An 18,227-nucleotide genomic window follows, 5' to 3' on the forward strand; every position below is an offset into this window, starting at 1 on the left:
CCAAATATCTAGAGCAATATGGAATCTTCTCGCAATACACTATGCCAGAAAAATCCAACATGAACGGTGTAGCAGAAAGGTGAAATAGAACACTTAAGAATATGGTAAAAAGTATGATTAGTCATTCTTTTTTACCATCATCCCTTTGGGGTGAGGCACTAAGGACAACATCATATATCCTTAGTAGGGTACCTAGTAAAATAGTAGTTAAAACCCTTTATGAGTTGTGGACAGGAAATAAGCCTAGTATTAAGCATGATTAGTCATTCTTATTTACCAGAATCCTTTTAGGGTGAGGCACTCAAGACTGTAGGCATATGTCCTCAGTAGGCTACCTAGTAAAGTCGTATTTAAAACCCTTTATGAGTTGTGGACAGGAAAAAAGCCTAGTATTAAACATCTTCACATCTGGGGTTGTCAGGCTAGGCCTTACAGGCAAGAAAATTTGGACCCAAAAACTATTACCTGCTATTTTGTTGGGTATTCTGAACATTCTCGGGGTTTCAAGTTTTATGATCCCATTTCAAAATCATTTTTTAAGATTGAAAATGCCAGATTCCTTGAGGATGTTGAGTTTGAAAGGGAAGATAACATAAAAAAATTGTCTTTGAAGAGAAATTAGTTTCTTTTCCTTATGTGGACATAGATGATGTTTAGACTCCAATTTCTGACTTCACTATGGAACCAATTATAGAACAAGACAACAATCAAGTCTCTGAAGTTCAAATTCAACAAACTCAAGAAGTGCCATTAAGGAGATCTTCTAGATAAAAGAGAAGTTCAATTTTAGATGATTATATTGTGTTTCTTCAAGAACATCAGGATGACATTGGCATAATGGAAGATGATCTAATCAACTTCCTTCAAGCTCTACAAATTTCTATTTCTCAAAAGTGGATAAATGCTATGGAAGAGAATAAAATCCATGAAAGATAATAATGTTTGGGAACATGTCGAGTTACCATCAGGTATGAAACCTATAGGTTTAAACGAATATTTAAAACAAAAAAGAATTCACAAGGCAAAATTGAAAGATATAAAGCTCGACTTGTTGCAAAGGGTTTTACTTAAAAGGAAGACATTGATTACAAAAAGACTTTCTCTCCAATTTCATTGAAAGACTCTTTCAGCGCAATTATGACATTGGTAGCTCACTTTGATTTAGAGCTACACTAGATGGATGTGAAAACTACATTTCTTGATGGAAACATCGATGAGACAATTTATATGGTACAACCAAAAAACTTTGTATCTAATAATTCGAAGTCCATGTTGTGAAAATTGAAGAAATCCATCTATGGTCTCAAATAAGCCTCTCGTTAATGGTATAAAAAATTTCATGAAGTAATTACCTCTTTTGGTTTTGAGATGAATATAGTGGAAGATTATGTATATCATAAGTTCAGTGGGAGTAAATCTATTTTTCTGGTGTTATATGTTGATGACATACTTATAGCAAGTAATGATGTGGGCTTATTGCATGACACTAAGTGGTTTCTCAAAAGGAATTTTGAGATAAAGGATCTTGGTGATGTTTCTTTTGTATTAGGAATTGAAATACTACAAGATCGCTCTCAAGGTATTTTGAGATTATCACAAAAGAAATACATTGAAATTTTTTTGAGTAGATTTGACATGAAAGATTGTGCACCAGAAGATACCTCTATTGCTAAAGGTGATAAATTTTATTTAGGTCAATGCCCTAAGACCGCACTCAAAATTAAGGAGATGTAGAAGGTTCCCTATGCATCGGCTATTGGAAGCCTAATGTAGACTCAAATTTGCACACGTTTAGATAGTGTTCAAAGTTGGAGTTTTAGGTAGATATTTGAGCAACCCCCGGATGGATCATTAGAAAGCAGCCAAACGGGTTATGAGGTATTTACAGAGAAGAAAAGATTATATACTCACTTATCAAAGATCATAAGCTTTGGAGATCATTGGGTATTCTGATTCCAATTATGCTGGATGCTAAGAAACTTTACGATCCACTTCAGGCTATATCTTCAAGTTGGCTGGAGGAGCTGTGTCTTGGAAAAATGTTTAAAACACTTATGTGTTCTTCTACCATGACGGCAGAATTTACAGCATGTTATGAGGCGTCCAATCATGGAATATGGTTGCAAAGTTTTGTCACTGGGCTGAGAATAAGTTGGCATAGAAAGACGACTAAAATTATTTTGTGACAATAAGTCACCTGTAATGTATTCCAATAACAAAAGAAGCAAAACAAAGTCAAAGCATGTAGACATAAAGTTTCTAGTTGTGAAAGAAAAAGTTCAGAATGGTCAAATTTTGATAGAACACATAGGAACAAACTCCATGGTAATAGATCCATTAACTAAAGGTTTATTACATAAATTTTTCATGAGTATGTTGCTCACATGAGTCTTAGTCAATTTTCTAATTCCATGCTTTAGTGGGAGTTTGTTATTAAAGATGTTCTTTGACCTTAATTTGTTTATTTTCTATATAGAATAAAGTTGATGGTTTATGTTTTATTATCTATATAAAATAAATTTTTTCATGGTTTATCATGCATGCAGTTTTGCAAATACGGTTTAGAATAAAGTCTTTTAAAAATGATCTCACTAAAGAATTTGGATAAGTTGAAAATAGGCATGATCTAGATCACTTTGCATGTAGTTTCTATACTATCCATCCATACTTGATCTATGTCATTGAATGTATTGGAATTGGTGATCAAGGAAGGTTTAGTTACAAGGATAGTGACAAAAAATCGCCTTGGTTCCATGTTGATGTAGAAGATGGACCATATTGAACTAAAGAGGAATTCTATTATTAAAATAACTTGTTTATGCGTGCTTAAGGTTTATGCGATTTATTATATCAGGAATACAAACATAGTCCAAGTGGGAGATTGTTAGACGTATTTAAATAATATGTATAATTAAAGTGTGGGCTATGTATGTAAATTAATAATTAACACATTGGGTTATTTTATTTAACTGGGCTTATTACGTGATCTAGTTAATTAAGGCCTAGGATTCCTAATTGAGTATGGACTAAATGGGTAATAGCCTATTCCTAGATTGATTAGGATTTAATGGGGATCCTAATTGAACTAGTATATAAAGAACCTTAGGGCTATGGTCCCCTATATATCAAAACAATAAACAATCAGTCTTTCTTCTATCCTATCAAGAGAAAGATCCCACTAAGGGGATTTAGAATTTTGATTAAGGAAGACAATAGCCATTTGTAGCCATTAGTTTATATCCATAATCAATTCAAGGAGATGAAATCTGGTATGTAACTTATTCTTGATAATTTGACATGAATGATCTTGGGTTAATCTATTATATAGATTTAAAATATTTATTATAACAAAAATAACACAAGTTCAAACTTAACTAATATCAAGTGTGATTAAGATGTCTCAAATGATTCAACTAAGGAGGGAACAAGAGAGTGGAGGAAGAAACCGCAAATGTCAACAAATTAAAGTTAACTTAATTTAATAAAAAGGATTTGATTGCAACCATTAAAAATGACAAGAGGATAATTGTTCAAATGGAAAGAAAGTTGATGGGTGTACTTGTAATTAATTCCATAGTTTAGGAGTACAAATTTCCATAAAATTTATAGGCTAATCACAAAAGAAATGCAAACTTAAAACTTTTGTTTCAAATGATATGATCCATCGTCAATAAAATAAACTAAATTACAACATGTCATCCTACTAGAATAAGTTGACTTAACAACGTGAATATACAAATTTAAGAAAAGAAAAAAAACACAATATACATGCGAACAATTGAAAAGAAACAAGAGTCCATACCAATACCATTTTACTTTGTTAGCTAAAATAGGTGATATGATTGGTTCATATGGCTATCAGCCATCCTACATCCACAAACTTTCACATAACAACAATAATATTTACATAAAGCTAGGAGAGGAAGCAACTCAAAGTTACTTCAGAACAGGATCTGTTCTATAGATGAGATTGTATAATTGTGTCCTTGAATTCTAAAGAGACAAGAATCCAAGAACCCAAGAATCCAACACTGGTGGATGAGTCTCTCTTGCTAGTTTGACAGACTTCAAAACTTTTTAAAAACCATATTCAAACATGTTGTTGCTTCCCCCCAAATAAATGTGCTGACAATTCATCGTCCAAAAGTTTAAAACCATGGTAATTGCCGGACTAAACAATCAACTTCCATTATGGGGTGTCATCACTTTCTTTCTCATTGATGCACGGCTTGTTGTTCCTGCTCTGAATATGGAACATCCATTTCGTCTAGGAGTATTTATTCATTATGAGGTTTCCTCAGCCTTAAAGTAGACCTTCATAAACAAACTACTGTAGCATGAGTTATTGTAAGGGTTTCAAGGGAATGGTAATGTAGATTGCCTCTAATAGTTGGCTCAACTCTTAACTAAAATTTTCAATTATGTTTCTTGAGATTTGGATCTGAAGCATTTACCCTTTTGATCCCGTCAATCCATTAATTTTTAATTAATTAAGGTTAGGGTAGGTTATAAATTTGGTTGATATGATTTGGAGAAAGTTAAAATTTAGTCTTATGTTTATAATTAGAATCAAGTTTCTATATTGCTTCTAAAATAATCATTTGTATTTAAGGATGTTATTTTACTTTGAAGACTTCTTCCTATTCTACTTAATGCCAAAAATTGAATTGAACTCCGTCCTTTAGTTTTTTATCGCTTTGTTCGTCCAAGACTTGGTGATAATGACAAAGGAGGAGACCTTTGATGGGAGAAAGTATTAACAAAAATTGTTTAATCTTCTATATTTTCTTTCTCAACTTGCTTTCACAAAAGGTTACAATATCACTATATATAGTCTCACAAGGTATCTCTCTAAATTCCTTCATGAAATGACTAATAAAAGTAAATTTAAAGAGATTACAATAATCAAGATAGAATTTCAAAAGTTGTAGTAATTCTTGATCTTTCATTACTCAAACTGCCATAACGTCTTCTAGATAACTTTAAATATCCTGATACTTAAATCAGTAGAAAATACATATGGGGCATCAAAATTCATAGGTCATACATTTAATTTGAACGTTGTTCGACCTCCCAAATACCTGCTGAAAAACTATTCAAAAAAATGACATTTTTTAGTTTAATGCTTAACAAAGTCCTCCCTTAAACTCAAACCTTTCAAATCTTTCATTCTGATCATCTTCTTTAAATTTTCAAATAGAGATGTTGGTAGAGGTTTTGTAAAAATATTAGCCACTTGGTCATGACTTGAGATATGAATCATTTTCACTTTTCCATTCTTTACATGTTCTCTAATGAAATGAAACTGAGTTTCGATATGCTTACTTCTTTCATGATGGACAAGATTCTTTGCCAACTCAATGGCTGATTTATTGTCGACTCATATTTTGGTTTTCTCATGCTATTTTCGTTTTAACTCATGCAGTAACTTTCTTAGCCAAATTATGTGACACACACACCAAGATGCTGCCACATATTCTACCTCACATGTTGACACAGTTACGATTGGTTGTTTTTTCGAGAGCCATGTGAATGTTGTATTCCCCATGTAGAACACATATCCTCTAGTTCTTTTTCTATCATCTATATCACCGCACCAATCACTGTCAGAGTATCCTATCAACTTATATTCACTTGATTTTGTATAGAGAAGTCCGACTGATTCTGTCCTCGAATGTATCGAAGAGTTCTTTTAATGGCTTTGAGGTATGAGTGCCTTAGATCCTCCATGTATCGACTCACTACACCGATACTATATGCAATATCTGGTCTTGTGCATGTGAGATATCGCATACTCCTTCAAACTTCAGTATCCACGTGCATTTACTTGATCTCCTCCCTCAAATCTAGAGAGTTTTGTGCCAAGCTCCATTGGTATTGTTACAGGTTTGCATTTTTCCATCTTATTTTTCGTCAGAATGTTTCTGGCATATACTTCCTATGAAACAAAAATTGCAAAATTTCCTTGTCTAGTTTTGTAACGCCCTGAATTTTCGAGGTAAAATTTTAGCATTTTATGTGAATTTTTCGGGATTTTAAAATTTTGTAAATGATAAAATAATAATATAATATTATTTATATTATTATTATCATTTCTTATTATCTTTATAATTTAATATTAATACATTTATGTTTATTTAATATTATATTCATTATTTGATATTAATATTATTATAATTAATTAATATTAATATTGTATTATTAATTTTATTATTTTTATTTAATATTCTATCATTTATATTATTATTATTTTTATTTATTTATTTTTATTTAATATATATATATATATATATATATATATATATATATATATATATATAATAAGATTTTTTTTAAAAAATCAACCCTAGCCGCGCGCGACACCCCCCCATCCGTTCCATCCTCTTCTTCTTCCTACATCGTCCGACAGCCGCCGTCTCCATCCTTTCTCCTCCATTCGTGTCTCCACCTCCGTCCGCGCGTCCTCGACTGCCTTCACGAAGCCAACGCCACGCCGTTCTTCTTCTTCTTCTTCTCTTCAGCTTCTTCACCCGACGAACGCTGCCATCATCCGCGCGTTTGCATCGTCTGCCGTCTTCGTAGCCGCACATCACCGACGGAATCCCCGAATCAGCGTCCGTCCATCTGCAGTCGACATCTCTCTCTCTCTCTCTCTCTTCGTCTCTGCCACCGCCGGCGGCTTCTCCCTCCTCATCTCGTGTTCCCAACGCAGACAGAACACCGAGGGGAACTGCCTTCTACCGCCGTCGTTGTCGAAAGGAGAAAGGAGTTGAACCCGAGCCGCGAAATGAAGCCGACCCGAGTCACGAATCCGAATCGAGCAAGCTGCGAGCCGCGAGCAGAGCCGCAAGCCGAGTAAAGCCGAGCCGCGAGCCGAGCCACAAGCCGAGTTGAGCCGAGCCGCGAGCCGAGCCGAAATCCGAGTTGAGCCGAGCCGCGAGCCAAGCCGTAAGCCGAGTTGAGCCGAGCCGCAGGTCGAGCCGTGAGCCGAGTCGAGCTGAGGCCGAGCCGAGCCGAGCCGAGCCGAGCCGAGCCACCTAAGCCATATTTTTCTCCCTCAACTTCGGGTCACGGTGAGTCTTCGATAAGGAACATTTTGGTAATTTACCCAATGTTGCTATAATCGTTTCGAGTTTGAATATTGGAGTAAGACTGGATCCCATCTTTCGTTCCTTGAAGGTAATAGGGGTTTGACGCTCAAGTTCACGGTCCCACGGCAAGTTAATTTGGAGATATCTTTCCTTTCCTCGGGTAAATCAACGGATATTTCTTAGGACCATTTAAAATGACTTCTACTAGTATCCTCGTTTAAGACCCTTGTGTTTTCGTTTAGGTGGATCCGTTGCGCGTGGACTCGATCGGGGGGCATAACCAAGTATCAGGTAAGGGTTTTCCTACTACTGGACCTCGGATCGAGGCTGGAAACGTAGTAATCCCCAGGGGATTAAACGTTAGTAACTGTACTGAATAAATGTATGTGTGGTTGACTTTTAAGTATCGTTGCTATGCTCTTGTGTGCCATCGGGTGTAAGGAGTTGTTTACGGATAGACACCGATGCTGGATGTTCGGTATATTGTTCTTATGTTAATGGGCTACGTTGTGGATTGGAATGGTATGTCGATGGACCTTCAAGTTTTACGGTTAGGTACGTGGTAGTCTTTTGTCTGGACTTTGGTCATGGAGTCTGGTCGTGGAAGGACGGTGAGTCCGATTTTGATTGACTAGTTGACTGGATCTAGGGATATCACAATGGTGTGTGAAGCGGAACGCATATAGCAACTGAGGATGTAGTTGTTTAAACCTATACTATCTGACTGGCGAAGCCTATGGCAAAATTGTAATATGAATGTTGTTGGGGTATGACTGTTGTAGACGGTTTAGTATGGACTGAGGGGTAACGGTTAGCTTCATCTATGGAGTAGTGTACCTTACGGATATGTGCATCCTTCGGGAGCACTAGATTGATATGTGCATCCTTCGGGAGCACTAGACTGATATGTGCATCCCTCGGGATCTCTAGACTGATAGGTGTATCTTTCGGGATCACTAGACTGATACGTGCATCCTTCAGGATCACGAGACTGATATGTGCATTCTACGGAACCACTAGATTGTTATGTAGGGTACCCCTGAATAGGAAGTGAACTGTTGTTCCCTAACGGGCCCAGTAGTGGGTCCCTTACTGGGTATATTTTATACTCACCCTTTTTCTTCTTTAACTTTGCAGGTAAGGGTACAACGAGGGGCAGACCGACGAGGGGCAAGAAGGATGCGTGAAGGCCATATGGACGCGTCTGGTTCTTTATGCTTCTGCTGATGTTTTTTGTTAGAATATTTGGTTTTGTGATTTTGAGTTTGATGACTTGAGTATTGCATTTGAAATTCTCGTGACTGTGATTTAAAATAGGGCCCAAAACTGCTTTAGTAATATTTCTAACGTTTTTAATGAATCGTAACCGGTCCGTTATGATTTTTTTTTATGTTTTGTGGTCGAGTCTTAGTATTGAGTAGTGACCACGGCTTAGTCCGGAAAGTGGGGTCGTTATAGTTGGTATTAGAGCCTAAGTTTTAGGTTCTGTAGACTGACTTATGATGTGAGTCTGTGTTTTGTGTCCTTATGGCTAAAATGATCCTTGCCACTCGTCAGGTACGCTCTCATGAAATTATATGTATAACTCTATATGCATTACCTTACCTAAATTAAACTGCGAAGTTAATTATCACTTATGACTAAAGGGATCATTGGTGGTTGTTAGGGAAATGCCGCCAAGGAGGGGTGCACGTAGGGGTGGCCGAAGAGGCCGAGGAAGGGGAGCAGGACGTGTTCAACCTGAGGTGTAGCCTGTAGCCCAAGCCACTGACTCGGCTGCGCCAGTTACTCATGCGGACCTAGTTGCTATGGAGCAGAGGTTCAGGGATTTGATTATGCAGATGCGGGAGCAGCAGCAGCCTGCCCCGCCAGCTCCAGCGCCAGCTCCTGCTCCAGCTCCGGCTCCAGTACCAGTTGTGCCGGATCAGTTGTCAGTAGAGGCCAAACACATAAGGGATTTCAGGAAGTATAATCCCACGACATTCGATGGGTCTTTGGAGGACCCTACCAGGGCTCAGCTGTGGTTATCGTCTTTGGAGACCATATTCCGGTACATGAAGTGCCCTGAGGATCAGAAAGTTCAGTGTGCTGTTTTCATGTTGACAGACAGAGGTACTGCATGGTGGGAGACTACAGAGAGAATGCTAGGTGGTGATGTGGGTCAGATCACGTGGCAACAGTTCAAGGAGAGTTTCTATGTGAAATTCTTCTCTGCTAGTTTGAGAGATGCCAAGCGGCAGGAGTTTCTGAACTTAGAGTAGGGTGACATGACAGTGGAGCAGTATGATGCGGAGTTTGACATGTTATCCCGCTTCGCTCCCGAGATGATAGCGACCGAGGCGGCCAGAGCTGATAAGTTTGTTAGAGGCCTCCGACTGGACATTCAGGGTTTGGTTCGAGCTTTCCGACCCACTACTCATGCCGATGCACTGCGCCTGGCAGTGGATCTCAGTTTACAGGAGAGGGCTAACTCGTCTAAGGCCGCTGGTAGAGGTTCAACCTCGGGACAGAAGAGGAAGGCTGAGCAGCAGCCTGTTCCAGTGCCACAGTGGAACTTTAGATCAGGTGGTGAGTTTCGCCGCTTCCAGCAAAAACCTTTTGAGGCAGGGGAAGCTGCCAGAGGGAAGCCGTTGTGTACCACTTGTGGGAAGCACCATCTGGGCCGTTGTTTATTCGGGACCAGGACTTGCTTTAAGTGTAGGCAAGAGGGTCATACAGCTGACAGATGCCCGTTGAGACTTACGGGGAATGCGCAGAATCAGGAAGCAGGTGCTCCACATCAGGGTAAAGTCTTTGCTACCAACAAGACTGAGGCTGAGAGGGCAGGCACGGTGGTGACAGGTACGCTTCCGATATTGGGGCATTATGCCTTAGCTTTGTTTGATTCGGGTTCGTCACATTCTTTTATCTCTTCTGCATTTGTGTTGCATGCCCGCTTAGAGGTAGAGCCCCTACACCATGTTCTATCAGTATCTAATCCTTCCGGGGAGTGTATGTTGTCGAAGGAAAAGGTGAAAGCATGCTAGATTGAGATAGCAGGCCATGTGATTGAAGTAACGCTATTAGTCCTGGACATGCTCGACTTTGATGTAATCCTGGGTATGGATTGGTTGGCCGCTAACCATGCCAGCATAGATTGTTCCCGTAAGGAGGTAGCGTTTAACCCTCCCTCGATGGCCAGTTTTAAATTGAAGGGAGAAGGGTCAAGGTCGTTGCCTCAGGTAATCTCAGCCATCAGGGCCAGTAAACTGCTCAGTCAGGGCACTTGGGGTATCTTAGCGAGCGTGGTGGATACTAGAGAGGTCGATGTATCCCTGTCATCAGAACCAGTGGTGAGGGACTATCCGGATGTCTTTCCTGAAGAACTTCCAGGGTTACCTCCTCACAGAGAGGTTGAGTTTGCCATAGAGTTGGAGCTGGGCACGGTTCCTATATCTAGAGCCCCATACAGAATGGCCCCAGCAGAGTTGAAAGAACTAAAAGTGCAGTTACAGGAATTGCTCGATAAGGGATTCATTCGACCGAGTGTGTCACCTTGGGGTGCATCAGTTTTATTTGTTAAGAAGAAGGATGGATCGATGCGTCTATGCATTGACTATAGGGAGTTGAACAAGGTAACCGTTAAGAACAGATATCCCTTGCCCAGGATCGACGATCTGTTTGACCAGTTACAGGGAGCTACAGTGTTCTCTAAGATTGATCTTCGGTCGGGATATCATCAGCTGAGGATTAAGGATGGTGATGTACCGAAGACAGCATTTCGTTCCAGATATGGACACTATGAGTTTATTGTGATGTCTTTTGGTTTGACGAATGCTCCGGCAGTGTTTATGGACTTGATGAACAGAGTGTTCAGGGAGTTCTTAGACATTTTTGTGATCGTGTTTATTGATGATATCTTGATATATTCCAAGACGGACGCCGATGAGGAGCATTTACGTATGGTTTTGCAAACACTTCGCGATAATAAGTTGTATGCAAAGTTCTCGAAATGCGAGTTTTGGCTGAAACAGGTGTCCTTTCTAGACCATGTGGTTTCTAAGGCTGGAGTCTCTGTGGATCCAACTAAGATAGAGGCAGTCACCAATTGGACCCGACCTTCCACAGTTAGTGAGGTTCGTAGCTTCCTGGGCTTAGCAGGTTATTATCGACGGTTTGTGGAGAACTTTTCTCGTATAACTACTCCTCTTACTCAGTTGACCAGGAAGGGAGCTCCTTTTGTTTGGAGCAAGGCATGTGAGGACAGTTTCCAGAACCTTAAACAGAAGCTAGTTACCGCACCGGTTCTTACTGTACCTGATGGCTCTGGCAGTTTTGTGATTTATAGTGATGCTTCCAAGAAGGGTTTGAGTTGTGTTTTGATGCAGCAAGGTAAGGTAGTCGCTATACTTCTCGTCAGTTGAAGAGTCATGAGCAGAACTACCCTACACATGATCTAGAGTTGGCAGCAGTGGTTTTTGCCTTGAAAATATGGAGGCATTACTTATATGGTGAAAAGATACAGATCTTCACGGATCATAAGAGCTTGAAATACTTCTTTACTCAGAAGGAATTGAATATGAGACAGCGAAGATGGCTTGAGTTAGTGAAGGATTACAATTGTGAGATACTGTATCATCCAGACAAGGCAAATGTGGTAGCTGATGCTCTTAGTAGAAAGGTATCACATTCAGCAGCACTTATTACCCGACAGGCCCCATTGCATCAAGATCTTGAGCGGGCTGAGATTGCAGTGTCAGTGGGGGCAGTCACTATGCGGTTAGCCCAGTTGAAGGTACAGCCGACTTTGAGGCAAAGGATCATTGATGCTCAGAGTAACGATCCTTATTTGGTTGAGAAGCGGGGCCTAGCAGAGGCAGGGCAGGCGGTTGAGTTCTCCATATCCTCTGATGGTGGACTTTTGTTTGAGAGACGCCTCTGTGTGCCATCAGATAGCGCGGTTAAAACAGAATTATTATCTGAGGCTCACAGTTCCCCATTTTCCATGCACCCAGGTAGTACGAAGATGTATCAGGACCTGAAGCGGATTTATTGGTGGCGTAACATGAAGAGGGAGGTAGCAGAATTTGTTAGTAGATGCTTGGTGTGTCAGCAGGTTAAGACACCAAGGCAGAAACCAGCGGGTTTATTACAACCCTTGAGCATACCGGAATGGAAGTGGGAAAACGTGTCCATGGATTTCATTACAGGACTGTCGAGAACTCTGAGTGGTTTTACAGTGATTTGGGTTGTGGTGGACAGACTTACCAAATCAGCGCACTTCGTTCCGGGTAAATCCACCTATACTGCTAGTAAGTGGGTACATCTGTACATGTCTGAGATAGTGAAATTACATGGAGTGCCAGTGTCGATTGTTTCTGATAGAGATGCCCGTTTCACTTCCAAATTCTGGAAGGGTTTGCAGACTGCTATGGGCACGAGGTTAGACTTTAGTACAGCTTTCCATCCACAGACTGACGGTCAGACTGAGCGTCTGAACCAAGTTTTAGAGGATATGTTGCGAGCGTGTGCATTGGAATTTCCAGGTAGCTGGGACTCCCACTTGCATTTGATGAAATTTGCTTATAATCACAGTTATCAGGCTACTATTGGCATGGCACCATTCGAGGCCTTGTACGGAAAGTGTTGCAGATCCCCTGTTTGCTGGGGTGAGGTGGGTAAGCAGAGATTGATGGGTCCTGAGTTAATTCAGTCTACTAACGAAGTGATCCAGAAAATTAGATCACGTATGCAGACCGCACAGAGTAGGCAGAAGAGTTATGCTGATGTTAGACGAAAGGATCTTGAGTTTGATGTGGGGGACAAGGTGTTCTTGAAGGTAGCACCTATGAAAGGTGTCTTACGATTTGAAAGGAGAGGAAAGCTGAGTCCCCGTTTTGTTGGGCCATTTGAGATTCTGGAGCGGATTGGCCCTGTAGCTTATCGCTTGGCGTTGCCACCATCTCTCTCGACAGTTCATGATGTGTTCCATGTTTCTATGTTGAGGAAGTACGTACCAGATCCATCCCATGTAGTGGATTACGAGCCACTAGAGATTGATGAAAACTTGAGCTATACTGAACAACCCGTTGAGGTGCTGGCTAGAGAGGTGAAAACGTTGAGGAATAAAGAAATTCCTTTGGTTAAAGTCTTATGGCGAAATCACTGGGTGGAAGAGGCTACATGGGAGCGAGAAGATGACATGAGGTCCGGTTATCCTGAACTGTTTGAGGAATAAAACTTTCGAGGACGAAAGTTCCCTAAGGAGGGAAGAATGTAACGCCCCAAATTTTCGAGGTAAAATTTTAGCATTTTATGTGAATTTTTCGGGATTTTAAAATTTTGTAAATGATAAAATAATAATATAATATTGTTTATATTATTATTATCATTTATTATTATCTTTATAATTTAATATTAATACATTTATGTTTATTTAATATTATATTCATTATTTGATATTAATATTATTATAATTAATTAATATTAATATTGTATTATTAATTTTATTATTTTTATTTAATATTCTATCATTTATATTATTATTATTTTTATTTATTTATTTTTATTTAATATATATATATATATAATAAGAATTTTTTTTTTAAAATCAACCCTAGCCGCGCGCGACACCCCTCCAGCCGTTCCATCCTCTTCTTCTTCCAACATCGTCCGACAGCCGCTGTCTCCATCCTTTCTCCTCCATTCGTGTCTCTACCTCTGTCCGCGCGTCCTCGACTGCCTTCACGAAGCCAACGCCATGTCGTTCTTCTTCTTCTTCTCTTCAGCTTCTTCACCCGACGAACGCAGCCATCATCCGTGCGTTTGCGTCGTCTGCCGTCTTCGTAGTCGCACATCACCGACGAAATCCCCGAATCGACGTCCGTCCATCTACAGCCGACGTCTCTCTCTCTCTCTCTCTCTCTTCGTCTTTACCACCGCCGGCGGCTTCTCCCTCCTCATCTCGTGTTCCCGACGCAGACAGAACACCGAGGGGAGCTGCCTTCTACCGCCGTCGTTGTCGGATGGAGAAAGGAGTTGAACCCGAGCCGCGAAGTGAAGCCAACCCGAGCCACGAATCCGAATCGAGCGAGCCGCGAGTCGCGAGCCGAGCCGCTAGCCGAGTTGAGCCGAGCCGCGAGCCGAGCCGTAAGCCGAGTTGAGCCGAGCCGCGAGCCGAACCGTGAGCCGAGTCGAGCTGAGGCCGAGCCGAGCCGAGCTGAGGGTGAGCCAAGCCGAGCCGAGCCACCTAAGCCATATTTTTATCCCTCCACTTCGGGTCACGGTGAGTCTTCGATAAGGATCATTTTGGTAATTTACCCAATGTTGCTATAATCGTTTCGAGTTTGAATATTGGAGTAAGACTGGATCCCATCTTTCGTTCCTTGAAGGTAATAGGGGTTTGACGCTCAAGTTCACGGTCCCATGGCAAGTTAATTTGGAGATAGCTTTCCTTTCTTCGGGTAAGTCAACAGATATTGCTTAGGACCATTTAAAATGACTTCTACTAGTATCCTCGTTTAAGACCCTTGTGTTTTCGTTTAGGTGGATCTGTTGCGCGTGGACTCGATCGGGGGGCATAACCAAGTATCAGGTAAGGGTTTTCCTACTACTGGACCTCGGATCGATGCTGGAAACGTAGTAATCCACAGGGGATTACACGTTAGTAACTGTACTGAATAAATGTATGTGTATTTGACTTTTAAGTATCGTTGCTATGCTTTTGTCTGATGTAAAGGTAACGCGACCGCTAGTTGTAGCTTGTGTGCCATCGGGTGTAAGGATTTGTTTACGGATAGACACCGATGCCAGATGTTCGGTATATTGTAGTTATGTGAATGGGCTACGTTGTGGATTGGAATGGTATGTCGATGGACCTTAAAGTTTTACGGTTAGGTACGTGGTAGTCTTTTGTCTGGACTTTGGTCATAGAGTCTGGTCGTGGAAGGACGGTGAGTCCGATTTTGATTGACTAGTTGACTAGATCTAGGGATATCACAATGGTGTGTGAAGCGGAACGCATATAGCAACTGAGGATGTAGTTGTTTAAACCTATACTATCTGACTGGCGAAGCCTATGGCGAAATTGTAATATGAATGTTGTTGGGGTATGACTGTTGTAGACGGTTTAGTATGGACTGAGGGGTAACGGTTAGCTTCATCTATGGAGTAGTGTACCTTACGGATATGTGCATCCTTCGGGAGCACTAGATTGATATGTGCATCTTTCGGGAGCACTAGACTGATATGTGCATCCTTCGGGAGCACTAGATTGATATGTGCATCCTTCGGGAGCACTAGACTGATATGTGCATCCTTTGGGAGCACTAGACTGATACGTGCATCCCTCGGGATCTCTAGACTGATAGGTGTATCTTTCGGGATCACTAGACTGATACGTGCATCCTTCGGGATCACGAGACTGATATGTGCGTTCTACGGAACCACTAGATTGTTATGTAGGGTACCCCTGAATAGGAAGTTAACTGTTGTTCCCTAACGGGCCCAGTAGTGGGTCCCTTACTGGGTATATTTTATACTCACCCTTTTTCTTCTTTAACTTTGCAGGTAAGGGTACAGCGAGGGGCAGACCGACGAGGGGCAAGAAGGATGCGTGAAGGCCATATGGACGCGTCTGGTTCTTTATGCTTCCGATGATGTTTTTTTTGTTAGAATATTTGGTTTTGTGATTTTGAGTTTGATGACTTGAGTATTGCATTTGAAATTCTCGTGACTGTGATTTAAAATAGGGCCTGAAACTGCTTTTGTAATATTTCTAACGTTTTTAATGAATCGTAACCGATCCGTTATGATTTTTTTATGTTTGTGGTCGAGTCTTAGTATTGAGTAGTGACCTCGGTTTAGTCCGGAAAGTGGGGTCGTTACAAGTTTCAAGACCAAGAAAGTATTTCATCAATCCTATGTCTGTCATTTCAAACTCTCACGTCATAGCATCTTTAAAATCCAGAACTAAGTTCTTATTGCTCCCCATGAAAATAAGATCATCAACATAAAGGGTAACGAAAAACAGATTACCTTCTTCTTTCTTCACATATAATGCATACTCATAAGGGCACTGAATGAATTTGTTTCATTTGAAGTAAGTATCAATTCGAGTGTTTAATGCTCGAGGTGCTTGCTTTAACCCATAGAGCGCCTTCTTAAGTCTCAATACCTTACTTTCCTTTCTAGGTTTCATGCACCCAAAGGGTTGCTCCACATAGACTTCTTCTTTAAGAACTCCATTTAAAAATATTGATTTTACATCCATTTGATAAATAGTCCATTTCTTGAGTGTTTTCGTTGCAAAAGATGTGAAGAATGTCTGTTAGGCTCACAACAAAGAGGTTCTCAAAAAGACAAAAGGAAGAGTTATTTCGATTATTATGTGTTATACGCATTATCTTGCATGGGGTGTGCGTTGAATATCTAGACGATACATCCTTCAAATGGTTGCGTGGAGTGGCATTTAGGGTGGGGTGTGACATGAGCCAAGCGTGCTACTCCTCCCATCCGCGTGTCGAGCTATTTTCCAGTCGTCGATAGTCACCTTTTAGTGAGTTTGGTTGGGTTTTTGATATATCCATCAAATGTTAATTATTGGTGCTAAAATAAATTTATTTTTGGATATAATTGGGAGTTTTTCTTGAAGGTTTTATTGGCAAATTCTGGAGGATTAATCTGTGATATTTTTTTATGAAGGTTGAATAGGTTTCATAAGTTAAATTGGAAAATTTTGGATGCTAGCCATTGGTAAATTTTATTAATTAAGGATACTAAAATTTTTATTTTATTGTTTAGGATCTATTTTAACTCGAAAAAATTACAATTAGCAAGGAAATATTTTTTAGCTAATCTTAGGTAAAAGATTCTACTACTAAACCTTCGAATAAAGATTTAAGAGTCTATATATGTTGATTGATTATGCATTGATAGTAGCTAAAATGCATAGATGAGTAGTTGTAGTTGTTGGCTGATATTATGTGATGTTTATGCATGTAATTTGATGGATTGCATAATTATGAATTTGTTATAATTGATGTTTCATGCCATGTTTACATTGACTGTTACATGCTTTTTGGATCATTGGTGTCGCTTTTTGGATTATTGGTGTCTATTAGATTTGGCTATTAAAATGTGTACCTATATGTATGGTGTCCCTCAGGATCAACGCCTTTCACACCTATGATTGTATGCGTTCGAGGAGACCATTAGTCTATCATGATTCATGTGTGGTTCGATGGGATAACTAGACTGCCCGATCTATTGCTTGCTCCTACGGTATCACCAAACTAATGAGTTTTCCTACAAGATCATTAGACACTATAAGAAATCGAGATTTTTTAGATGCATAAAAAGGTGTTGGAAGAAACAACGTCAGGATAGATGCCTTCCCCCGATGCCACTTTTCACACTTCGGGCAAAGACGAATACATTATTTTATTATTACCTTTTCCTGATGTCGTGATAGAGTCATCGGAAACTATAAACACTTTTTCGACGTCTAGGGGGATTGAATTGAAATTTTAAAGGGGGTGGGGGGTTCCAATTGAATATTTGAGGGATTATGGTTGAAAATTTGAGGGGGGAGAGGGGATGGTTATTATTGTGTTAAAAATTATGTCATTTGTGTTAAGATTCGTTTTGACTATCCTGCAGTTATGGTAGCCTTTAGTTCAGTTCTAGTAGTTTATTTCTTAGTAGTTTTGAATAACTTTGTCGTTGATTTGGGATGACTATCATGCAATTATGGTAGCCTTTTTTGTTTTGAATTTGTTTATATTTATGAGGGTCTGAAAGGGTAGTAGGATAGCTTGTAAGGTAGCGTTGTTGGAAGGGGTTGGTAGGATGCAAACATTGAAGTAAATTTGTGGTTAATTAGGTTGTGTTGGCTATCCTGCAGTTATGGTAGCCTCCGTAGTTTGAAGTTAGTTTTAGTGAAAATTTTAAAAGATTATATATTCAAGGGAGTAAGTTTAGGATGTGAGAGGAGAAGAATATGTTTTAATCAAACCTATTTATGTTTTAGGGACTAAACAATGAACAAGGGTTGGATGAAACTTAGGAATAAGTTTTTCCTTGAGTATAGAGAGGGAGTGACCCAATTTTTAGAAGTTGTCAAGTTTCACATTTATGCCTACGGACGAATAAAGTGTC

The sequence above is a fragment of the Cucumis melo genome, chromosome 8 (genome assembly GCF_025177605.1).
Source record: "Cucumis melo cultivar AY chromosome 8, USDA_Cmelo_AY_1.0, whole genome shotgun sequence".
Lineage (NCBI taxonomy): Eukaryota > Viridiplantae > Streptophyta > Magnoliopsida > Cucurbitales > Cucurbitaceae > Cucumis > Cucumis melo.